The sequence below is a fragment of the Protopterus annectens genome, chromosome 5.part0, assembly GCF_019279795.1.
Source record: "Protopterus annectens isolate FY-2018-M chromosome 5.part0, PAN1.0, whole genome shotgun sequence".
Lineage (NCBI taxonomy): Eukaryota > Metazoa > Chordata > Ceratodontiformes > Protopteridae > Protopterus > Protopterus annectens.
In genome coordinates, this window is record NC_056735.1 from 1,131,720,039 (window position 1) to 1,131,745,649 (window position 25,611).

Below are 25,611 nucleotides of genomic sequence, written 5' to 3' on the forward strand. Positions count from 1 at the left end.
TACTTCCCAGATTCCTTCTTCCGTACACTATGGTTCTGAGGAAGACTAGTCCACTAGTCCTGACTCTCCTTTTGAGGCGATTTCCTTTAGGGACTCAATTTCCAAAATCATGGAAGATTTCAAATGGGATTGTGCCTAGTTGTCTGAGGTTAAGAGTTGAGCTTCTTCAGATGGACTCTCCTTGACTTTCTGCTGTTCCTCATGTCGTGGCTGCCTTGTTGGATGCCTTTTCTACTGCATCTCAGGCTCCTGATTTCTAGCCCCCTGCCACCAAAAACACTGATGGGTTTTATAAGGTGCCTGATTGATTGCAAGTTCCTTTAGAAGTGCCCATCTGCTGACACTTCTGTGGTGTCTGTGGCATCTGACAAGACATCAAATTTACTGCCTTCTATAAAGTTGCTGACTTCTGATAAAGACATCAGGACTATGGAAAGACTGGGTAAGAATGTATATACCTCAGCTTCCCTTGCTTTTAGGGCTCTCAATTATCAGGCCCATATGACCAGATATGATTTGGCTCTTCTATCTCAGGCCTGTCAGGTTACTTCTGACCTTCCTGAGTCTGAGGGAAAGACTTTTGCTCTCTCTTTCTTGAGGACTTCTTCCCAGGTGGCTCACCGTTCTATTAAATGCAGTTATGATGCAACATATTCTCCTTTTAGGGCTGCTGCTTTTGGTTCTGTGCTGACGTGATATTCCTGGCTTCAGTTTCAACCTTTGCCTGATGATATTAAGTCTAAGATGATAGATGCTCCTCTGGATAACAAGCATTTGTTTGGTGCTGCAGCTGCATATTTGTGTAAGTCCCTAAAGGAAAAGGGTAAGCCTTTACAAAAACTAAAATATATCTTTTCGTCCTGTACCTTAATTCCAAAGGAATTACCCTAATAAGCCGATCTTTGTTCGTAGGCAGTCTTCCCTCCTCCCAAAGGTAAGAAGGGAGGTGGAAGGGCTCCTTCTGCTAAGGCTACCCAGAATCCTTTAGCTCAGAAATCTCCTTTCCCTTGACAAACCAGGTAGTGTTTGACTATCCTGTTCTTCTCAGCCACATTCCTCTTTCATTCCATCTTTCCCTGTCCCTTCCTGTTTGGTTAAAGATTACTCAAGATTCCTGGGTTCTTTCTCATTTGCCAAAGGTACTACATGGTCTGGAAATTTCTTCCCCCTTTCATAAGCATTTCTCAGCCCCATCAGGAACAATTAGCCTTTTTTCCAGAGGTGCTTCAGGGTCTCTTGATGCAGGGAAGCTCCAATTTCTCAAGGGGGAAGGGGTTTTATTCCTGAATGTTTTTGGTCCCCAGGAAAGAGGGCACTTGGAGACCCACTCTGGATCTCTCTCGCCTAAACACCTTTCTGAAGGTCCCTTCAGACCTCGTTTCTTCTGCTGCTTCCTCACTCAAGCTTTTCTAGTAGTTTCTCTGGACTTCAAGGATGTTTATCTTCATATCCCTATTGCTTCCCTTTTCCGGAAGTGTTTACATTTCTTTGTTGCTTCCTGGCATTTTCAGTTCTTTGCTTTGTCCTTTGGTGTCTGTACTGCCCCAAGGATATTCATCAAATGCCTCAATCCTGTGATTGCTTTCTGCAAGCTAAGGGGGTTACAGCTCCTTCCCTACCTAGATGACTTACTTTTTCAGGCCTCTTTTCCAGAGATTCTACTGCAGCATCTCCACTTTTACATTTCTCTCTTGCAAAGCCTGAGGTTCACTGGAAATGTCCAAAAGTCCCTCCTGACTCCTTCACATGATCATGTGTTTCTGGAATGCAGGATCCACACTGTTCCAATGATAGCATCCTTGCCTCCTTCCAAGGCCTTAGCTCTCATTGCCTTTTTTAATCCCTTCTTCCCCTGGTATCAGTTAAAGCCAGGGAATTTCTGAAAGCTCTGGGTTTTATGGCCTCCACCATTCCTGTGCTCCCTCTAGCTAAACTCCAAATGAGAAAGCTTCAGTGGTTTCTAAGGTCAGTCTGGTTTCACCACTCTCATCCTCTACATTTCATAGTCACTCTTCTTCCATGCCTCAAGCTGTAATTTCAGTGGTGGATTCACCAGTTGTCACTCAGTCCAGGGCTTCCTTGTCAGCCTCCACTCCCCTCGCAGGAACTGTTCACAGACACTTCAGACTTGGGGTGGGGGGCTTCCTTTGGCTTGCTAAAAAGTGCAAGGCCTCTAGTCACTTCAACAAAAAGACCCCATCATTGTCAAAAAGATGAGAGTTCTTCATTCCAGAGCCCCCAAGGTACTTACAGACAATACCACAGTGATGTGGTATGTGAACAAGCAAGAGAGGGACGAGATTTTATCTCCTTTGCAGGTTAGCACTTCATGTGTGGGAGCTAGCTATCCAGTATCAAGTGATGCTTCAGGCAGTTTACATTCTCTCTCGGGTCAGAACATCGTGGCAGACTCCCTGAGCAGGTCCATATCACATTCCCATGAGTGGATACTTCACAGGGATGTGTTTCTGGACATTGTCCACCAGTGGTCAAGTAGATCTATTTGCCTACCCTCTTAATAGACGGTTTATTTTCTTTTGCGTCAGAACCCCATGCCCTCTGGTCTGGAAGGTGGATGCCCTCTCTCTTTCCTGAAAGGGGATGTTTCTTTGCCTTTCTCTCATTCCAAAAGCCCTGATCAAGATGAAGAAGGATTCTCCCAAAATCTTGCTGGTGAATTCCTTTAGGCCCATACAGCATTGGTTCCCTCTTCTGCATTTAGCCAAGGGAAATCATCACAGGTTACCTCACAGGGTGGATCTACTCGTACAAGACAAAGGGATCTCTTGTCTATCCCCACCTATCCACTCTTCAACTAACACTGTAGGTGATAGGATTTTGAGTCCATATTGACACCTTTTTTCTGAGGGCATGCTTAGGGTCCTGCAGGAGGCCAGGAAGCCCACTACTACGAAATCTTACTTATACAAATGGAAGAGGTTTTCTGTTTGGTGTCTTTCTTATAACATGGATCCACTTTCTGTGGATGTTCCAGTGGTTCTGTCATCTGTGTGAACTACTCAATGCTAAGTTGGCATATTCTTCTGTTGAGGCCCACTTGTCCGCTATTTCTGCTTGTCTACCTTTAATGCTCCCTTTAGCTTCTACATTTGAGGTTAAATAGCTTCTTAAAGGTGTCCTTTATATTAGACCTCCCAGAAAGTCTGTCCCTCCTTCCTGAGACCTTAATTTTGTTTTGGAGAAATTGACCCACTTTCCTTTTGAGCCTACATCTCCAGCTTCCTTACACTGTTGGTCTTGGAAGACTGGTCTGTTGGGCCTTAATTCAGCCTGATGGGTGTCTGAGCTTCAAGCATTTATGGCTATTCCTCCTTTTTAGTTTTCCATAAGGACAAGGTGTCCCTTTATATTAATCCTACTTTTATGTCCAAAGTGGTGAATGTGTTGTCTCTTAGTTTAGATGTTCTTCGTCTCACATTGCTGCAGTCATAACCTGTGGGTAGTCCGCTGTCCTCGGTCGGCCCGAATACCAAAGAGTTAGGCTGGCGTCGGTCATGGTCGCCCGGAGCTGACGTCAGTACGTAGTAGTACTTAAGCGCATGACCGACGTCATATCCTCAGTCTTTCTTGCCGCGTGGTCCGAAGCAGAAGCAGCATTTGCAAGTGCCGTTCGGCGTTCTGAAATTTTCAATTTCGAGTTTCAGACCGAAGACCAAGTTGGGCTAAGTACCCCGTTGGGGAAAATTTTTGTCTTTTCTTGCTTCAGTTAATCCGGATGTCAGAAAAAGTTAATAATTGTATTTCTTGTGGGAAACGGATACCTCATAGGGACTACCATTCTCTCTGTATTCCTTGCTTGGGGCCTGAGCACGACGTAGTCGGGTGTTGCTTTTGCGCTAGATTTAATAAACGTACCATTAAACGTAGATTAGACTGTGCTAGGCTTGTTTTCGGTAAGCGGTGTAACTACAACATGCCGTCGGATCCTCCGACGCCCGCTACCGCGAAAAAGCAAAAAGATAAATCTTTAAGGTCTAAACCGGATGAGTCGTCCGTTGCGGACGCCGGTTCTATGGAATCCACGGTTGAATCTGTGGATCCAGCCGAGGTCTCGGCTGAATCCCAGGGGGAACCTTTACTTTTGCAGGAGTTGGCCTCTCAGGAGTTAGGCCAGGCCGAGGGTGCTTCTCAAGTATCTGTAGTTCCATCCTTACAAAAGGTTATTAGGCCTTCTACCTCAGTGACTAAAGGCCCTGCTAAGGCTAAACCTGGTCTTACTGGTTCGGGCCATAGCCCTAGTTCTTCGGGTTCTGTTCCTAAAAAACATATGTTGAAAATGGCAGAGGATTTGATTACTTTGATTAGGGGTTCTATGCCCCCTCCTGAGAAGAGGCCTAGGGTGGAGACAGATTTAGAGGGAATGGAGCATTCTTCAGATTACTCTGAGTCCTCAGCTGAGGATATTCAGGATTTTCCTCCCTATTCAGATTCGGATGCAGAGGATTCCTGTCCTTCTGCTTCACCTCCAGAGGATTTTTCCTTTTCTGAAACCTTGCATTCCATGAGGGAGCATTTCAAGTGGGAAGGTCAGGATTTTTCTGATTCTCGTAAGAGGCTGAGGGAATTTTTGTTTTTGCCACAACATAGGCCTTTGGCTATTCCCCCTGTTTTAGATGTTGTTCAGGATGTTTTTTCTGAAGCTTCACTTAATCCTGATTCTTTACCCCCTGCCAAGCCAGACAGGTATTACAGAGTTCCAGAGGCACATAAATATCTGTATAAGAGTCCTAGGGCTGACCCGGAAACTATTATTCAAGGGCCGAAGGGTGTCGGGGCTTCTGTGGTTAAGAATCCAGTTCCTTTGGATAAAGATTCTAGAGCTTTGGATAGGTGGGGGAAAAAAGTGAACACCTCTTGTACGTTAGCTATGAGGGCTTTTAATTGCCAGTTTCATATGCTGAAGTATCAAAACTTTCTGTTAGGTCAGTTGAAATCTAAGGTAGATGCTTTATCTGAGGGTATAGAGTGTAAGGAATTGCAGGACTTGGTTCATGCTTCAGATCAAGTTGGTAAACATTCCTTGCAGTGTGGCTTCGATGCTCTTCAGGCTTCATCCAGGGTGGCTGCTACTGGTTCAGTTATTCGTAGACATGCCTGGCTTAAGGATCAAAATTTGTCAGAGCATGTGAAAGCTCGGATTTTGGATGCTCCTCTTCAATCTGAAGTTCTTTTTGGTTCCCCTGTGGAGTCAGTTTTGAAAAAGATGGAAGATAAAGCTAAGTCTATGCAGACGGTTAAGGATTTTTTGCAAGTGCAGCCCCCTAAGTTTAGCAGGAATTGGCCTGCAAGAGGATGGTCCTACCCTTCTTCGGATTTTCAGTCTAAGGGCAGGTCTAGACGTGGTAGGGGTAGGGCTCAAGCTCAGGGTTCCTTCAGACCTAGGACTTGGAGTTCTCCTGCACAATCTTCTGGTGAGGGCAGGGGTCAGCCTTTTCGTAAACAGACCCAATGACCTGTATTTTCAGCTGCCAGACCCTTCTTTTCTGGCAGCTCGTCTAGGAGGAAAGTTGGCACTTTTCAAACAAAATTGGCATTTGGTCACTCAGGACAAATGGGTGTTGGACATAATAAATCAAGGCTGCAAGTTTTATTTCCACACTTTTCCTCCTTTCAAAGGCATGCCAGATGTACCTCCTCAGCAAAGGCTGGAGGCTCAGGAACAAATTTCTTTGCTTTTACAGATGGGAGCAATCCAGGTGGTACCTCCGTCAGAAGTAGGCCTAGGGTTTTATTCCCGTCTATTCCTAGTGCCAAAGAAAGGAAACACTTGGAGGCCTATTCTGGATTTGTCCATTCTCAATACATACCTAGGCATTCCAAAGTTCAAGATGTTAGCTTTACAGCAACTTCTGCCTATGCTAAGCAAAGATCACTGGATGGTAACTCTGGATCTCAAAGAGGCCTATCTTCACATTCCTATCAGGCCCAGCTGCAGGAGATTTCTGCGATTTCGGGCTGGTACTTCTCATTATCAGTTCTCTGCATTGCCCTTTGGTTTATCTACAGCGCCCAGGGTGTTCACAAAGGTTCTGGCTCCTGTAATAGCGTTCTTCAGACTGAGGGGAATTCAAATTTATCCTTATCTGGACGATTGCCTGATTCTTGCTCAAGACAAAGACAAGTTACTTCAACATCTACAGTATGTAATGGCAGTTTTAAGGTGCCTAGGGTATTCTGTGAACGAAATAAAGTCCAGTTTAGTACCCTCTCAGGACATGTGCTTTCTGGGTGTGAGACTGAATACAGCCTCTCGGATGGCTTTTCTGACCCCGGACAAACAAAGAACTCTTCACCTATACTTCCAGCAATTATCAGTACTGTCCAGGCTGACTGCAAGGACAGTCCTACAAGCCTTGGGGTTCATGGCATCTTGCATTCTAGTACTTCCCAATGCCAAACTGCATATGAGGAAGCTACAATGGTATCTCAAAAGTATATGGACTCAACACTGCCACGATTTGGACACTGTCATTCAGATAATACCTTGCATCCAGAAGGAATTCTTGTGGTGGGCACAGGAATGTCACCTAAACAAGGGACTCTCTGTGACCCGACCAGAGGCGAGTCAGATCATAACGACGGATGCTTCAGAACTGGCTTGGGGAGCACACTTCAATGGGAAATGGATTCAAGACACGTGGCCTCCCAGACTACAGCATTTGCATATCAACGTGAAGGAGATGTTAGCAGTCCAGTTTGCCCTGATGGCTTTCAAGGGCCTACTTCAACCAGGACAGGTGTTGATTCGAACAGACAACACTACAGTCATGTGGTACATCAACAAGCAGGGGGGAACCCATTCTTACCCTCTTTGCAGACAAGCAATGATTTTGTGGGAGACTGCTCTGAGTTTGCACATCACTCTTCAAGCTCGGTTTCTGCCAGGAGCACAGAACTCCCTAGCAGATGTATTGAGCAGACATATTGTGGACCCCCACGAGTGGAAATTGGATCTTCAGGTATTCCAGCAGTTGACAGTGGCTTGGGGAACTCCAGACATAGATCTGTTCGCTTCTCCTCTAAATTTCCAACTACCAAAATTTTGCACAAAGATGTTTCACCCAAAAGCTTGGAAAGTGGATGCTCTATCTTTCAGTTGGAACAACCTTCACGTCTATGCTTTTCCTCCTCTGCCTCTCCTTCCCAAGGTACTCTTGAAAGTCAGGCGGGACAAGCCTTGCATGATTCTAATAGCACCAGATTGGCCACGTCAGCACTGGTATCCTCTGCTGCGGAGTTTAATTCAGGAGCCTCCTTGGCCTTTGCCACAGCTTCCTCACTTGTTGTCCCAGTCAAGCAGTCATTTGCTCAATGTCAGGGTGCAGTCCCTACATCTAACGGCCTGGCGTATTCTGTTTTAGAGCCTGTGGGATCTCAGCTTCCTCAACAAGCTTTAGATGTCCTTTTGGAAGCCAGGCGGCCTAGCACTAGAAAAGTTTATGCTGATAAATGGAGGAGATTTTTTCTTTGGAGCACAACAAAGGACTTTGATGTCTCGGTGCCTAATTTGAGTTTTACACTACAGTACCTTGCTGAATTACTGGACAAGGGTTTGTCATTTTCCTCTGTGAAGGTTCATGCTGCAGCCATTTCTGCTCACTATGATTGTGACCCTCCTTTATTTTCTCACCCTTTGCTTAAGCAATTTCTTAGAGGGGCAAAAAATATAAGACCCCAACGTAGAGCTCCTACTCCTTCCTGGGATCTCAATTTTATGTTGGAGAAGCTTACTTTGCCTCCTTTTGAACCTGCAGCTACGTCTGAATTGAAGTTTTTGTCTTGGAAGACTGCTTTTTTGTTGGCCATCACTTCTGCTAGGAGGGTATCTGAATTGCAGGCTCTCATGGCAGTTGAACCTTTTTTGATATTCCATAAGGATAGAGTTTCTTTGCGTACTAACCCTACTTTCATGCCAAAAGTGATTTCTAATGTGGCCTTGAACCAGTCTATCCATTTGCCTACTTTTTATGCTGATCCCCAAAATAAAGGGGAAAAAGTCTTGCATTCGTTGGATATCCACAGGCAGTTACGTTACTATTTGAGCAGAACTAAGGAGTTCAGACAGACTCAACAGTTATTTGTTACTTTTGCTTTGAGTTCTCAAGGGAAAGCTGTTTCAAAGCAGGCTATTTCAAAGTGGATTGGTAACTGTATTGCTTTTTGTTATTCTCATCATGGGAAGAATGTTCCTGCTGGGATCAGGCCTCATTCCACTAGGGCTACTGCCACATCTACTGCTTTTTTGAGGGGTGTAGCTACTAAAGATATTTTGGAAGCAGCTACTTGGAGTTCAGTTCACACTTTTACCAAGCATTACCATCTCCCTCTTTATTCCAAGTCCAGGGCTGGGTTTGCCACTTCAGTCTTACAGGGCATGTTAGCAGCCCCTAATGCTTTTTAGTTTGCCAGCCTCCCCTTTTCCTTTGCTTTGGGATTCTACCCACAGGTTATGACTGCAGCAATGTGAGACGAAGAACATAGTACAGTTTTGTACCTACCATAAATGTAGATGTTCGAGGATCCACATTGCTGCAGCCCTATTTTCCCTCCCTCCTTCCCCTCCATTGTTGGGGTTGTTGTTGTTGGGGTGGTGTTGTTGTTGTGCCTTTGGGATTATTGTTATTTTCTCCTTTGTGGTTGTTGGGCATTTTCCTTTTCTTTTGGGTCTGGCCTTTCCTTTTTAAGGCATTCTGACATCTGGGGCAAGAAAGACTGAGGATATGACGTCGGTCATGCGCTTAAGTACTACTACGTACTGACGTCAGCTCCGGGCGACCATGACCGACGCCAGCCTAACTCTTTGGTATTCGGGCCGACCGAGGACAGCGGACTACCCACAGGTTATGACTGCAGCAATGTGGATCCTCGAACATCTACATTTATGGTAGGTACAAAACTGTACTTTTATTCATTTGCCCACTTTTTTCCTTCTCTGCAATCTGCTAGTGACAAGGTTTTGCACACTTTGGATGTGCATAGACAGCTCAGATTTTATTTGGATAAGACCAAAGCTTTTCCCCATATCCAGTTAGCTTTTTATTTCCTTTCATCTTAGATCTTTAGGATTGGCTGTGTCCAAGCAAACTATTTCTTTTTGGATATCTAAAGCCATTTCTTTTTGTTATTCTTTTCATGGCAACATCCTTCCTGCCTTCTGTTAAGGCTCATTCTGCTAGGGCTGTGGCTTCTTCTGGTGCTTTTTTCAAGGGTTTAGATACTAGCTCTATTCTTGAGGCAGCTACCTGGTTTTCTGTGTATACTTTTACCAAGCACTTTAAGTTGTATGTGATATCCAGGGCTAGACCTGGTTTTGCTAGAGCCATTCTTCATAGGTTACTAGAGGGCTCTGCTGGTCCCTCCTCCTCCCTCTGTTTTTTCCTGAGCTTTTGCACACTCCCTATTGTAAGGAATATTGCAGCAGTGAAATGGAAGTACATAGTACAGTTGTGCAAAATCTTACCATAACAGTAGATGTCCTTATCCTCACTGTTGCAGTATTCACTCCCTCCCTCCTCCCCCGGTTCTTCTTTTCCCTTCTGGATGTGCTGGGTACCTCCCTAGTCCTTGGACTGGCATTCCTACTGGGGCTGTCAGTTCTGAGGATGGTACCTCCGGATGTCACTTTTATGCCCTACGCTGTACATGGGGGGAGCATTTGTGTAACGTACAGCATACACTTAGCAACCTAAAAGTTTTGGCTTTATTCCCTGTTCTGTACCTGCAATGTTCAATATACAAATTAATCTTTTGTATGATTGTATTTTGCTTCCTCGGAGTTTATCTCCCTGGACCCCTACTGAAAGTGGACATATATCCAGTTAGACTAGCCTGGTCAACAAATGTAAAATAAAAAAATATATATACTGGCCGGACATCGGGCATCCCTTGGCAGGGGATCCCTATTGTAAGGAATACTGAAACAGAAGAGAACGACATCTACTGTTATGGTAAGATTTTACACAATGGTACTTTCAGTAGTGTACTTAAGACATTTGAGACACCAAAACGAGGAAGGGTGAGAGTTGGTTGATCCTTCCCCAGGGGAGAGAGGCAGCTATTAAAAAAAAAAAAGAAAGAAAACGCAGAGAAAGTGGAAAAACTCGTCTCTCATGCCCTTGTGGCTCCTTCTGTATAGGAGAAACCAAAATAATGTTTAAAATCAGAGTACAAGAGCATGTTAGTAACATTAAGAATTAATGTGGATAGCCCTGTGCCATCACATTTTCATACAGTACACTATGGGTCTTGTACCAGTTTAAAAGCATGTATTTTGGAACACGTTTTGATTTAAGGATGATGATGCACTTTAAAAAGAAACTGTTATATAAAGAAGCAATCTGTATTTTTAAGTTTGGCACTTTGGTGCCTTATGGTTTTAAACAAAGAACTTGAGTGGAAGACTTTTCTGCATTGTGTTAATCATTAGTTTGTGTTTAATTGTTTTAGTTAATTGATTGATGTAATTTTAAGTGTAGCTTGTGCTACTGTGATGTTAACTCTGTGAAAGGCTTGCTAGCCGAGGAGCTGGAGTATTAAACAATTTTGGATTTTATGCTTCTACAGTTGGTGTTTTTCGCTTTCTCAGTGTTGTGTTTTTTTTTTTTTGTTTGTTTTTTTGTTTTTTTGTTTTTTGTTTTTTTTTTGTTTAGAGAAAGGCAGCTATATTTATTTCTCCAATGAACCCAGCTGGTAGATTGAGGGAGTACAAATAGGTGCTGTTGGGGTGTGGTAGGTATGGGCTCCTTCCAGACTAGCAGCGTTAAAGGGTGTTGCTAGCAGTCAAGGAAAGCAACTGCTGGATAGGGTCTTGTTCTTGAAGAGAGAATGGCTAATCCTGTATGCCCAACTGTCACCTCATTAGGGAACATTTGGGCCTGTAGGCGCTCACCTGGATCATGGAATAAATGGAACATAGGGTTTTCACTGTGAACCAGAAACAAATGGGCTGGCTGTCACTAGACATGGAAGAAATTAACTCCTGTGGTTGGAGAGAAGATGCTTGAGGATAGCCAGTCAGGGAGGCCCAGAAAAAAATCACTATCTTTTGCCCCAGGTGTTTGCATGTTTAGTGATCCACAGTTCTTTAGTTAGCGCGAGTTAAAAAAAAATATATATGCCATATAGTGCGGGACCTAACAGCACAGGGCCTTATTTGATGGTGCTGATTACTTTGGGATCCAGTAGATTATCTTCCATGTGGATTTATTATAGTCCAATGTGCAACAGTTGTGTGACCCACTGAATAATGTATCCATTTATATTTAGCTTTTTGAATTTATCTACAGTGTTATGTTGAATTATGCCAGATGCCTTAGGCAAATCCAAGTGAATACATGTTGCAGTTATTAATTTGTAATTATCAGGGTGTGAAGTTGCATCTTCTTTGAATACTGTATAGGGACAGCTGTACCTTGTATTTATGTATGCATTAAGTATTTGTTAAATATTATAAAGTTTAAGCAAACTACCAGGGGGTATCATTTAGACAGACACAGTTCATATTTTTAGGGATTTTATAATCTAACTGTATCTTCTGGGGCAAGGAGGGACATCGTTTCTAAACTTTAAGGATTTTTAAAGCTGTTACAAAATTTGTTTGCAAATGTACTACATACTGACAATTAACAGTAAGGTATTCACTGATCATAAACTATTAAGTTGCATTCTTTTATTAATATTTTGTATCTCCTAGTTTAGCAATAGGTAACCTTCATATTTCCCTCAATGTTGGTGGTCTGACAAGTGTCATAGTTGACCCTTGCTTCCTTAATGTATTTAGCCAGTTTCTTTTGAGTTGTATTTACATTGCATTTATTTTCAGGGGGTTGATCGTTTTTAAAGGCTGTTGTTTTTCTGTGATATAATTTCCTCCTTTTTTTCTTACTCCACCATTGGGATTTATAGACTTGCTGGTATATTTGTGTTAGATGGAGGTGTATTTTTGTTAAGAGTTGTGTTACAAAAGTCTGCCATCTCTGCAGCTATTTTGGTGGGAGATGACAACAGAGTCCAAATTTGTTTTTCCTAGAATTGAGTTTATTGTATTGCAGTCTCTGTTTGTTTGAGAATGGCTAGAGTTGGTAAGAGAATGTCTAACTTCATTAGGCATGCACAGGGAGACCATTCTTAATGTTATTGTTCATGTTGTTGAATCTTGTGATAGACTTGACAGTTTGTTCTAGGTTGTTCATTTTTATCAATTCATGTACTTTTTGACCACTGTTGTTCTTAGGACATGTGATTTGCCCACTCAATCACATGATGGTGAAAAAACTATGTATGTTGTTATAACCACTATATATGTGTATATGAATTTGTGTGTGTGTGGATCCCATTCAGAAGCTAGACTTTTCAAAAAGTCAAATTTCATATGGTCAGGACCATATGATCGACTTTTCAGAAAGTCAAACTTCAGAAAACAACAAAAATCTACATTTTTGCAAGGTGGCAAGCCCTCCTGCTCCCCCACACCCCCAGCATACTATACCTACCAACTCTGAGATCTCACTACAGTGGGGGAAAAGGGTAAATCCCTCAATCTATCCTCCAATAGGAGGAAACAAACAGGCAAATCTAACAAAATACACACTTTAATAAAACTGTAACAAAATACGAGTCAAAGATTGAGCTTATATCCCACTCAGGGGATTCATCAGAATGCCATTGTTTAACCTTATCTTCCTTGTATAATACTCATTTCTGCTCAGTTAAAATCAATTTATGTCAACAATTAACATTTTTTTTAAAACAAGTTTTTAAAGGGACATGCACAAGAAATAAATTTCCCAATCCCCACTCTACTGTAATCTGCATTTCAAAAGCTTCAACATTTGGAAAGTTGATCATGTAGTCTCGACCATATGAGGCTAATCTTTCTTGAAGAGTCAAGCTTCTGAATGGAACTCATATGTATATGTTTATATGTATAGTGCTATTTTTTTAAAGTGGCAATCTGTATAGTTAATTGCACTGAAATGACATGTAGGTGGTAGTGTTTTTTCTTGCTATTTTCTACATATGCTGAACACTGCTACCATATCTTTTGGGCCTGCTTTGATGGAATGAGAAATATTCCATTGTCTGTGGTATGGAAATAGGATTCTAATATCAGTTTTACATAACGATGCAGATTTTTGTGTCCTCGAAGTATAGAAAAAAAAGCCTCAAGGGTGCCTGCATTTTTTTACCCTTTACTTACCTTGCTAGTGTTGATTTCGTTGGGCTAGCTCAGAGACATACGGGCAGGACATCTGCCTGTACTGACAACAGTCTAGGTGTGGCTAGTGGCCTGGGTGTCAGAAGACTGTCTGCTGTCCTTCCTCTGGGAGGGTGTGGCACTCCCTGCAGCAGGTTTTCCATCTAATGGAACCTAGGCTTTGTAGAAGTTGCTTGCAGGAGCATGCATATTCCTGCAAGTGGGGTTGTTGGGTAAAGAAGCAGTCTGTATCCACTTATGAGCATTTGATACGCACTTCTGTGGTTGTGTTAGAGCTTTTGTATGAAAAACCACCTCTTGCAAAATCATCTTTAGCCACTGAATCACCAGTGTTTGCTTTGCCTGTATTGTAGATAATTAAGCTGAAAGGACAGTCCACAATGCAAAGAGATGGGTTTTAAGGTGTCTGCAAGGAAGCGGAGTAGTTATTTGATGGCTACTGATGGCCAGTACGAATAAATGTCAGTGACAAGCATTCTGTACTGCTCTGTTTGATTTTCAGCACCCTTTGAACATGAAATAAAATACCTCATTTCCATCTTATGGTTTTCTTGTCTTTTTAAAGTCTGGCAGAGGCAAACTTTAAAATGTCAGATAATAGAAAAGAAACAATTTTATTTGTTTATTCATTCTGTGTAGTAATAAATGGACATTTACATATATTAATGGCTAAATGCACTTGTAAACTGTATGCAGTATATTTATGTATGCAATGTTTGCATTATACAAAGTACCAGAGATATATGAAAATAACATTCACTTGCACATTGTCAAAGCCACTTTTTATAAGACACAAGTTGCATGGCATATCCATGTTAAAACCATGTTTACTGTGTAATTTTATAAATTTGGAAAGTCAACTGTATTATTTCACTTTGGCTGCTGACAGTCTATGTTCAACATTGTGCTGGTACTACCCCGAACTGAAAGTAATTTGAGCTAGTAAACTGTGTGCTGCTGACTGTGATATAAAGGCATTATCTACTGTTAAATTGATGCAACAAAGGATGAGAAATGTTAAGGGAAGTAGATTCTGTAAAAAATGCAGCCATGCATCATTTACATGAATACCTTGCACAGCTCAGTGTGTGTGTGTGTGTGTGTGTGTGTGTGTGTGTGTGTGTGTGTGTGTGTGTGTGTGTGTGTGTGTGTGTGTGTGTTCACTCATCAAACTGTTTAAAAAAAGAAATAGTGCAGGGGAGAGGTCCAGGAAGCAGCTGCCAAGTTTATAAAAGGCACGAGTAGTCCCATAAACTCATTTGAGATGGCAAACTAAAATCCAGACTGCAAATGATAACTGGTCAGAAAAGTGTTTGCTAAAAGCATCCTGTGCAATGAAACACATTATGTAGATAAATTACAAAGAAAAAATTAACAGCAAAAAAGAGTTAACATTTTTTCTGCATTGCTATAATGAGAGTGTAGGATGCATCATGACTTAATTCAGGAAGTGGTTTTTCTGTGTAACTTGATAAAAGTGTGTACTACTTTTAGTCTTAGAAAAGGCGTGTGCCCAGCACATAGTTGAATTATGGATTAAATGTTTCCATAAAGTGCTTTTCCGAAAGGGATTTTTCAGGCTTAGAAATAGTAAGTATCTACCTTACTTTTTAATGTTTTGCTATGATGTGGTTAGTCCTTCTGTTTACCTTTGCTGGTTGAGTGGGGTTTAATGCATTCTGTTTAGAATTTGTTTTGCTCCTTATGCATGAGGAAGTTAGCATCACTAACAGCGATTCTAACATTTGTAGTTGGCAATCTGGCAGACATATTCAAAAAAGCGTGTATTTCTTGTTTTAAGAACAACTTGATAACTATGTTCTGTAAAACAGAGTATAAAACTAACAGACTTTTACTCTGTCATATTTTTTTAAATGGTTAGTATTTCATCTCTTTTATATTCCATTATGCAAATTTTAAGTATTGCAACTTGTAGAGTTTTATTCCACAGTGCATTCAGAAATTAATGTTTCTGTATTCTGCAGTAACTGTAATCGGTGAAATATCTGACATGGTGAATGCACTATTGATTTAGTATTACAACAAATGACTGTAGGAGAAAAGGAGAGCTAACTCTGCAAATGTTTTGTTTTTATTTTTAGTTGGGTCACAAAACATTGCAACTTAAAAGGGCTTGACTTATCTTGAGTACTTGCATAGCATATGTACACACCCTCTGCATAGCATGACTGTGAAGTCTTCAAGTTTAACTGTTCTGATGCATGGTCCTCCCACACCTCGGGGTATAAAAAATAAGATAATACTGATTTCTTTGTATTATAATTCTGATTGTAGCAGCTGGAGTCATAAATGAAAACGGGTGCTGAAAGGCAGATATATTTATGTAGGTAGTATAAGTGTAGCTGAATTAACTAATTGTAAAGGTTTAAAAAGTGTGGCAGGAACACGTGTAGTACATTTTTGGAAGTGCCTTTTATTAATAGGAATATTATTTGTCCACAGTATGTCTGATTTATGAACACATTCACAGAGAAAAAAAAGCATTTGTTCGAGCTTGGGCTGTTGCAAGAGTGTATTTTCTTCCTTGCCTATCTATGCAAGTGTTTACTTTTTTAAAGCCTGAGGTCATGACTACATGCTTGTGCTCACTGAATTCTTGGAGTGGTACCACTCGGAGGCTGTAGAATACCTCGGATGTTGGGCATGGCCCCTTCTGTACAGTATTTCTGGATGGTACTGCAGGTGCAAGCGTGCCACAGTGGCACTTCTGATAAGGTAACTGGTCCCAACCCTTGAATGTTGGTGGTCACTGTATTGATGTACATTCCTGCAGTACTGGGCTGTACAAGTGGCACACCGTAGTGATGGCGGAAAACAGTGCTCTGCCTTTTACAAAGAAAAGAAGGACTCCTGTAAGGATAGCTGCATCAGCCTGCACTTCTGTACAACCCTGGTCTGCTTGTAGATTTGTACTCTGGAAGAAGTGAACTGCAGCCTGCTTACTTAAGACTCAGACAGCTTTATGCAGGGATCAGAAAAAAATCTAGAAAGATTTTTTTTTTTTTTTTTTTGTGTGTGTGTATTAGTATTTTAACTCCGTGAATAACAAACTCTTTCAGTCTGTTTGAGGTCCTGTCCTCACTCCATTTGCTGCCTATTTAGAAGGTTCAAAGGACACCCCGTGTCTCTCTCTTCTACCCTGTCTTACTAGAGAGGTCTTCTACCCTGCCTTACTTGAGAGGTCAGTAACTGTCCATAGGTCATGACTAACTGTGATCCATCTCTCATGCTGGAGTATTAGAGTGACTTTTTTTGAGTGCTTAATGTGGTGTCTCTTGCTTAGCTGTATGTTATCCTCCAGTGTATGTTTATGAAGCGTCTCAGCACAGAAGATGGAACTTACTGGAGTATGTGCATGGTGGTAGTAGTTCTCCCGGGAGACTTTTTTTCTGTTTAGCTTGTAAATAAAAAAAAAATGTTTTTATTTACTTTAACACCAGCCCTCAACATTCTTACTGACCTCCCACCCCATGCTGAAGTGCATAGTGACTCATAAACAGGATTTGCACAAGGCATTTCTCCTCCTCAAAGTGAATCGAACTTAAATAAAAGAACATATGTACTAAAATTACTGACGTAAATACAGAAGTGAATGTTACCTGAGAGTCCTGTTCATAATTGAAAGGCTGTTGCATCCCATTCAATTCTGCTTGCACATTATTGCATGCATTATTGGGAAGGGGGGGATGTTACTTGTATGCAAAATCGAGAGCTGTTTGTAAATTTTAGTAGCATATTTTTCATGTCTTACTACCCAAAAGTGTGCTCAAAGTAGGTGGGAAGACAGCTGCCTTTAACGTGAGAATGGCTGTCTTCATTTGAAAATTCCTTTATAATTTATTATGTGGGGCTTTTATTTTGCTAACCCTGTAGGATTTTCCCTGTAGCTGACCTGCCTGTGCCATACTGGCTCATTTGTTCCTACTGAAAGGCCAAGCATCCTTAGACAGATCAAAATCCTTCTGGCCCATTCATTCCCCATCCATACAGCCTTATCAGCCCATTCATTTCCCTGGGAGGTAAGAGTCAGGCAGTAGGAAGTAGCCAGTCTTTTGATCTCACATACTTCACAACTCCTATTGCCATGGGAGGAATGCAGGTTCTTCAGCAAAAAATGCAACAAAGTCTGCTACCCCTGAGCAGGAGGCATGCTGTGTTGTCACACGTACCTCCTCTGGTTACATAACCCACTGCCAATGCAGCATGAATTTGCTAGGCTGCTTATACTAGCAGTTGATCACCAGCTAGTAGGTGCCACCAAAGCAGTGAGCTGGTCCTCCTTCCCTCCCCAAGGACAAGCAAGCCAGCATCAGCTGCTCAACCCCTACTTCCTTGCCTGGCCTAGGTCAGGTAGGTCATTGTCAGGGCTTCATCCCCCTGTGTGATAAGGAAAGCATGACAGAATTATTAACTACATTTAGTACCCGAACAGCAATATGTTCATCATATTGATAACTGCTGCAGTAGCCTTAGCTATATGGGTTATATGCTGCCAAGAGTATAATGGCTGGCCAGCTTCCAAAGCTTCCTTCCATGCACCCAAACTGAGCCGAGCTGACTGAAAGCCACGCTTGGGCGCAAATCCCCTTAGAGCTTTCCTGACACTAGAGTATGCGTCTCTGAGGCTTTAAAGGATCGGTCAGCGTGTGCTTTCCTTTCCTGGGCAGACTATGTTCCCTTTGGGGAAAAACACTTCCATTTTCTTATATTTACTGATGTTCTATTAATTACTTTCCTCTTTACAAAAGTTATTTTAAAGCTAGGAGTGTTGTATTTTAATGGACTGTCTTGAGGCTGTAATGTACTTTTTAAATGGAACACTATATGTTCATAAGATACTAGGCTATTGGCCCAAAGGCCTTTATAAGCCTACGAAACAAAAATGAAAACGTCACCACCAACTGTGAAACAAGACACTCAGTTTAATGGAAGAGACTCTGAAGAAGCCCTGTGAGTAAGAAGGGTGAAAGCGCTTAATGCAAATAATTTTAACACTATTCCATTAAGTAGTGTGTCTTGTTTCACAGTTGGCGGTGGCGTCTTCATTTATTTTTGTTTTGTGAGTGTTTGCACTCTTTTTAAGTGGCCTTATAAGCCTAGCCAAGAATTTAGCCCATGTTCCCTCAAAGTCAGCACCTGTTTCCCCTGTTCAGCAGGGGCACAGGTGGGATCCCAGGGTTATATTTTCTGTTTCCCATCCAGTTGTCCAGGTTCCTCTTAAAGAGGGCTAGAGAGGCACTCTGCTTGACATGGAGAGTGAGTCTATTCCACAGACGGGGGGAGTCTTTGGGACACAAATCTATCCTGCCAACAAGCCCTATAAATGTCACAGACCAGGTTAAGGCCTTGCGTGTGGGTTGTGTGAGTGGAGTTTGATTTATGGATATGCAGCAACTCCATCAAGGCTGGGTCAGAGATGCCATTGGTTGCCAGACACGGATAACCTCTGAGCAGTCTGTAGGAGACTGCGTAGTGGGACAGGCTAGCCTTATCTGTATAGGATAGGTGTTTGAGACCCTAAGTTATTTTTTTCTGTCAATTTAAAAGTCGCATTAACTAACTGAAAACATTTTCTGTGGAGAAAGTGTTTTTCCCTTGTTGGGGCTGGCTTATTGTTTTGAAAGTGCTTTTTACTGTATTTTTCTGTCAAAAAACAGTTTGTTGACTGGTAGTTTTAACTGCATATGCTTTTCTTCCTTAGAAAAGAGGCATCATTTTCAGCTTGACCATGGAACAGACTATTGGTCCCATGGTCTGTTCTTCAGCTACAAAAAGAAAAAGTTGAACAAACAGCCTTTGCCACCATAGCAGACTACCACTTTGCCTCAGCCACAGGTGAGTGACTACTGTGGTGATTTGTTGTACCTCGGACGACTTGCCTTTTACTCCATATCCCTCTGGTATAGCACCTACAAGCTACTGTGGACAAGGGGTTAGCCATGTCGTCTGTGGCTGTTGAGTTGCCTCATTGGGCAAGGGAGAGACAATCTTGTCCGTCGTGGGTGAGGAAACGGAGAATGTTTCCCTGTTGTGTGAGAGTGCTATGCACATCCCTGGGGAAGCAGCCGCTGACATTAGTAACGCAGCTGGCCCCATTTTTCCTTTAGAAAAGAAACAGAAAACTGAACATGTCTCTACTCCTCCTCAAATTTCTTTGGGTAGGAGTACTTTACTGGGTCTGGGTTAGGGTTTAATTCAGGCTATTGATCCTTCTTGTAAAGTCATTTCTCTTGAAAGAAAGATAGATTCCTGTTTTTTTATGAAAAAATTCAAGATTCTGATTCTGACCAGGAAGATGCAGAGACCAACAGAGGGTTTTTTCCTCCGATTTCTGATTCAAAGTCGAGAGGAGAGCTCCGTTTCTGATTCTCCCTTTGGGGATTTTTCTTTGAGACTATTGCTCAAATATGGTGTTTTCAGTGGGAGAACTTTCTCAGTCCCACAGAAAATACTATAAGTAGTAAAAGAAGGATTTTTCAGAACCTTCACCCATTCCTCCTGTTTTGTCAGCTTTAGAGGATGTGTGCATTACTGCCTGCAATTTTCTGTTAGCCAGCTGCCCCTAAAAAGGCAGATAGGATGTATAAAGTTCCTTAGTCTTTTTTGAATTTTTGTACACTTCCTAAACCTGACCCAGTAGCTATAACCTTAGTTGATCACACTGAGGCAAAGCACTTAGTTAATTCCAATCCTGCTCCTTCTGAGAAGGACTTGAAAATTAATAGCTATGGGAAAAATGTAGACTTTTTTGGTTTTCAAAAATTTGAATTGTCAGTCTCTTAAGTTAAAATTTGTTCTGAAAAATTGTAAAAGTATGAGGATTGTATTATCAGCAGATGTTGTTCGTGTTTCACTGTTGCAGTCATCACATTTGGGTTATCCTTGCTAGGGTAGCCCTCGGCCGGCCTGAATACCAGAGACTTAGTATTTCTTTGTTAGTTGCTGTCGCTTGAGGACTGACTTCAGGTCGTCAGTGGCATAAAGGAAGGCAGCTGACGCCATTACACCAGTCTTTCTTGCCATGGAGCCTGAAGCAGAAGCAATTTGCACGAGTGCTGGTCGGCCGCTACCTGAGTTTTCATGTCCGAATTGAAGTCTTTGAAAGCTAAGTACCCCATTGGGGATCCTTTTTTCTTGCAGTAACCGATGTCAGCAAAAGTTAATAACTGTCTCACCTGTGGAAAGCAAATACCACACCGGGACTTCCACTTTTACTGCATCACTTGTCTAGGTGCAGACCACGACGTCCATCATTGTCACTTCTGTGCTTTAACGCCAGAAATATTCGTTGTGTGGCCCTTATTGTAGCCAGATATTTCCATTTACAGTCTTCGTATTCTGATATGGCTTCGGTAAGCCATCCGACAGTCGATCTTCCAAAAAAGTGTAAAGATAGACAGAGACAGACCGCACAGGACCAAACCTTCTGGCAACGCTTCCATTAAGCTAGTCGTCAGTCCTGCGGAATGAAGTGAGGTGCTTTTGCAGCCTTTGCTGCCCGCTTCAGTTAATTCGCAGGCCGTTACCAAGACCCTTTCGGAGTCCGGTATGCCACAGAACTCCTTTTCTTTAAGGATCCTGCAGTCCTCTCTACATTGGATGGGTCTGGAGCTGCTGTGCAGGCACTGGCTTCCGAGGAAGTCCTTCGCAACAACGTATCTCGACATAAACCAACGCCTTCTTTCCCTCAAAAAAGGAAAAGAGATCCGTCTCCAGTAGTTTTTGTATGAACAAGAGTCAGATGAATCTGATGCATCTGACTATGAAGACATGCAGCCCCTCTCCACATATGAGGATTCTGATGCAGAGGAATCCATACCTTCAGCCTCTCCCCCAGAGGATTTTTCCTTTGGGGAAACCCTGCATACCTTAAGGAAGCATTTCCAATGGGAGAGTCAAGACAGTCTAAAAAGAAACTGAGTTCCTGGACCTTCCACAACACAGACCCTTAGCCATTCCCCCAGTCCTGGACATGGTGGATGATGTTTTCCTTGAATCCAGCTTGACGACAGACGCCCTCCCTCCTGCTCCCAGAAAACCAGACAGGTACTACAAAGTCCCTGACTCACACAAATATCTCTTTAAAAAATCCAACGGCTGACCCTAAGGTCATTTCTCAAGGGCCAAAAGGGATTAAAGCAACCTCAGCTAAGAATCCCACCCCCTCAGCTCCTCCTGCTATCAGGGCACTAAATTGTCAGTTCCATATGCTTAAATATCAGCAACATACCTTGGTCGTCCTTTCCTGCATGGGCAGAATCTAAAGATTTATAAGATTTAATACATTCTGCAAGTGAAATAACTAAACACACTTTGCACTGTGGTTTTGATGCCCGGAGGTAGACCTCTTTGCCTTCCACTCCAACCATCAGCTCAGCAAATTTTGCACCAGGGAGCATCACTGCATGGCTTGGAAAGTGGATGCCCTGTCCTTCCCCTGGGTAAACCTATCGGTCTATGCCTTTCCTCCCCTACCTCTCATCCCCAGGGTACTGCTCAAAATAAGGGAGGAAAAACCAAGAACCATTCTCATAGCTCCAGACTGGCCCAGACAGCACTGGTACCCCTTGCTGCACAGCCCGTCCCCACTGCCTCCATGGAATCTTCCTCTGATTCCAAACCTCCTAACCCAGAGTGAAGGGGAATCCATGCACCCCCAATTGCAGACGCACAATTTGGCAGCTTGGCTTATTCCCTAACCCCTGACCAATCTGCTAGCCTCAGTAAACAGGTTCTGGATGCTATTTGAGAGGCCAGACACCCTAGCACCAGAAAGTCATATGCAGACAAATGGAAAAGGTTCTGCACATGGATCCAGGCTAAGGGGGCCAGTATGTCACAGCCCTCCATCCCTCTCATCCTGGATTACTTAGCTGACCTAGTACTCAGTGGTCACTCCTTCTCCTCTATAAAAATTCACGCTTCTGCTATTTCTGCTCATTTTCCCACTGAGCAGCCTATTTTCTCACACCCTTTGCTTAAACAGCTCCTCAGAGGGGCTAGCAACTTGAGGCCCCCCAGAAGAGCACCAACACCAGCTTGGGACCTTAACTTTGTCTTGGAATAGCTCACCCTGCCTCCTTTCGTACCAGCGTCTTCTGCAGAACTAAAATTTCTCTCCTGGAAGACTGCCTTCCTCCTGGCCATCACTTCAGCTAGAAGAGTCTCTGAGCTGCAAGCACTCATGGCTGTGGAACCCCTCATCATCATCCATGCAGACAGGGTATCCCTCAGAACTAAATCCATCCTTCATGCCCAAGGTGGTGTCCAGTATGCACTTTACCAATCCATTCATTTGCCCACCTTCTTTCCTAACCCCCAAAACAAGGGGGAAAGAATTCTGCACTCTGTAGATTTGCAGACAGCTCAGTTACTATCTGGACAGGGATAAATCCTTAAAGTCTGATCAATTGCTGGTTAGCTTTGCTTCAGGGGCAGATGGCAAAGCCATCTCCAAGCAAACCATTTCCAAATGGATAGCACACTGCATCCATTTCTGCTACAAACAGCATGGCAAGCCTCCCCCAAGGGGGTCAGGACACTCCACCAGAGCAGCCTCCACCTCTGCAGCTTTTCTCAGATGGGTCCCAACCAGGGACATCCTGGAGGTTGCCACTTGGACATCTGTTCACACTTTTACCAAGCATTACCACATGCCTTTCTTCTCCAAATCTAGGCAGGGTTTGCCTCTGCAGTCTTGCAGGGCATCCTAGCCAGCCCCTAGCTTCCTTGACTGCCTCCACCCATTTCCTTAGCTTTGGGAATCTACCCAAATGTGATGACTGCAACAGTAAAACACGAAGAACATAGTACAGTTGTGTACACTTACCAAAAATGTAGATGTTCAAGTGTCTTCGCTGTTACAATCCTGGTTTCCCTCCCTCCATCCCCTTTTTTCTTTTTGTTACCTTTCTTTCTTGTTGTTCTCCTTTCCTTACAAGGGACATGTTGGTATTTATCTTCCACTGGTGGGGTTCTTCCACCAGAACCTGGCCTTCTACTTTGGGGGCTCCTGACAGGTTAGGGCAAGAAAAACTGATGTAATGGCATCAGCTGCCTTCCTTTATACCACTGACGACCTGATGTTGGTCCTCAAGCGACAGCAACCGATGCAGAAATACTAAGTCTCTGGATTTAAGGCAGGCTGAGAGCTATCCTGGTAGGGATAACCCAAATGTGATGACTGCAACAGTGAAGACACTCTAACATCTACATTTATGGTAACTGTACTTTTCTTCTTGTGAGAAAAAATCTGCTTTAAATAACTTGGTTTCTTTTGCAGTGCGTATATGACTCTGTTGATACCACTTCCAGGGTTATAGCCACTTGTATTCTTTTTAAGGAGTTTTGCATGGTTGTATTCTTAGAACCTTCAAGACTATATTAAAAATGAGATTTTAAATTCTCCCCTGGATAGAGATTGTGTTTTCCCCTCTGCCGCAGAGGCGATCAAAAGTGTGACGAAAGGGGCAAGCTGATCAGGGAATCTCAAAGATTTTCAGCCTTCTTTTTTTTCCAAATTGTCCAAGATATTTTCTTTCTCCTTTGCCAATTTTGGCTAAGTACACATTAAACAGACTCATCAGAATTCAGATAAAGTGATGCAGTGGAGGTCCAAAAAGAAATCTGTAACCTTTCAAAACCAAGGACAGTCTAGTATGTATGAATGACTATTTGAGAGACCTTATGACCCACTCCTACCCTTGCCCCCCTTTTCTTCCAGAAGGTCTTAAGCTCCATTTTTCTCTTTGGCAACAGATTGCTTTATACAAATGGGTTCTGAATATCATTCATCAAGGTTACAGATGGCAGTGGGAGGGTCATTCTTCATCCTCCAGACTGGGCTCTCTTGTTTCCTTCTGTTCATCACATGCAGTCCCAAGGAATAGTAGAACCAGTTCCTCCTTCCCAGGTGGAGAAGGGTTTTTATTCCGAGATGTTCCTAGTGTCAGTGAAATAAAATGCTTGGAGACCAGTTATGGATCTTTCTTTCCTAAATCAGTAATTGTGTTTGTGATTGTGCCCTAATTCAAATGTCCCTTCACAACCTGTTACCTCACTGCATCTTTCAAGATTCCTGGTAAAATTAAACTGAAAAGATGCTTGTCATCCCATATCTGTTCATCCAGACTTCAGGTGTTTTCTTAATGCAGTCCAGACACACACAACCTTATCAGTTCTCTACCTTATCCTTTGGACTATCCACTGCACCAAGAGTGTTCACAAAGCGTCTAGTTCCAGTAATAGGTCATTGCAAGCTACAGGGTACCCCACTTTTTCCATATTTAGATAACTAGCTTATCTTTGAAAAAAAAAAAGACTCTACAAATTGTCAGGTATCGCTCTCTCTCTCTCTCTCTCTCATATGAGGGGACTCTCATATGATCTCTCTCTCTCTCTCTCTCTCTCTCTCTCTCTTTGGTGAGAGGACTCTCATATGGTCTCTCTGTCTCTCTCTCTCTCTCTCTCTCTCTCTCTCGTGAGAGGACTCTCATATGATCTGGGATTCCAGGAGAACATTTAAAAGTTTTTCTTGACACCATTACACGGGATTGTGCTCCTGGGATATCAACTAGACATCTCTGTTCAAAATGCTTTTTGTTCCACAGGGGGAAAAAATAGAGCTTTATTTAGATCTGTGTCTAAGACTTCGGTCACTGTGAAGGAAAATCTCAGGTTTTTGGGTCTCATGGTATCTGTGATTCTCATGATACCCCTGATAAGACTCCATATGAGAAAGATACAGTGGTATCTAATATCTCTTGGATCCCAGCATCAACACAGTTTGTCTTTTCAAATCCCAGTGCTGGGGTTTGTCAGATTTTGGTACAGACAACGGATATCATTAAATCCAGATCTCCACTTCTCCCTCCCTGCTCCAAAGCAGTCAGTCACTACAGCCATTTCAGACTTTGCTTGTTGAATAGTTTTAAGAGGGATAAAAGCACAAGGGGTGTGGGACATCAAGGACAGATGCAAACATATAAATATCTTCAAGATGCTTGCCCTGATCAAGGCACTAAACTCTCCGAACCATCTTTTGCCCCCAGTACCTCTTGAAGTAATTTCAGACAATACCACAATCAGATGGTACATCAACAAGTAAGGGGGAACGAGATCATACCCTCATTGCAGAGTAGCCATGTTATCTTGGAATATAGCATCACAATGCAGTCTCCCTCTACAGGCATCCACATTTTATCAGAACAAAACCATGTGGCAGACAAGCTGAGCAGGACCAGGGTCTACTCTTATGAATGGAAACTAGATCAGGGGGGTCTTCAGTATCCATCTGTGGGAGTTCCTCAAGTAGACCCTTTTGCCTCCTCCTTGAACAATCAAATGGCAAGATG

General features: G+C 42.7%; 1 protein-coding gene across 2 annotated transcripts in view; it reads left to right on the forward strand.

Annotated features, from left to right (window-relative positions):
* The window catches only part of LOC122801553 (LIM and senescent cell antigen-like-containing domain protein 1), a 1,529,428-nt gene that overhangs the window by 54,130 nt on the left and 1,449,687 nt on the right, over positions 1-25,611 (forward strand). Inside the window, exon 1 of one of the 2 annotated variants that reach the window (XM_044070989.1) lies at positions 14,741-14,827. The exons of the other annotated variant lie outside the window; for it this stretch is intronic. The gene's annotated coding sequence lies outside the window, so the exon portion shown is untranslated. Of the gene's footprint in view, positions 1-14,740; positions 14,828-25,611 lie in introns of those variants that run through there. 2 annotated transcript variants of the gene reach the window in all.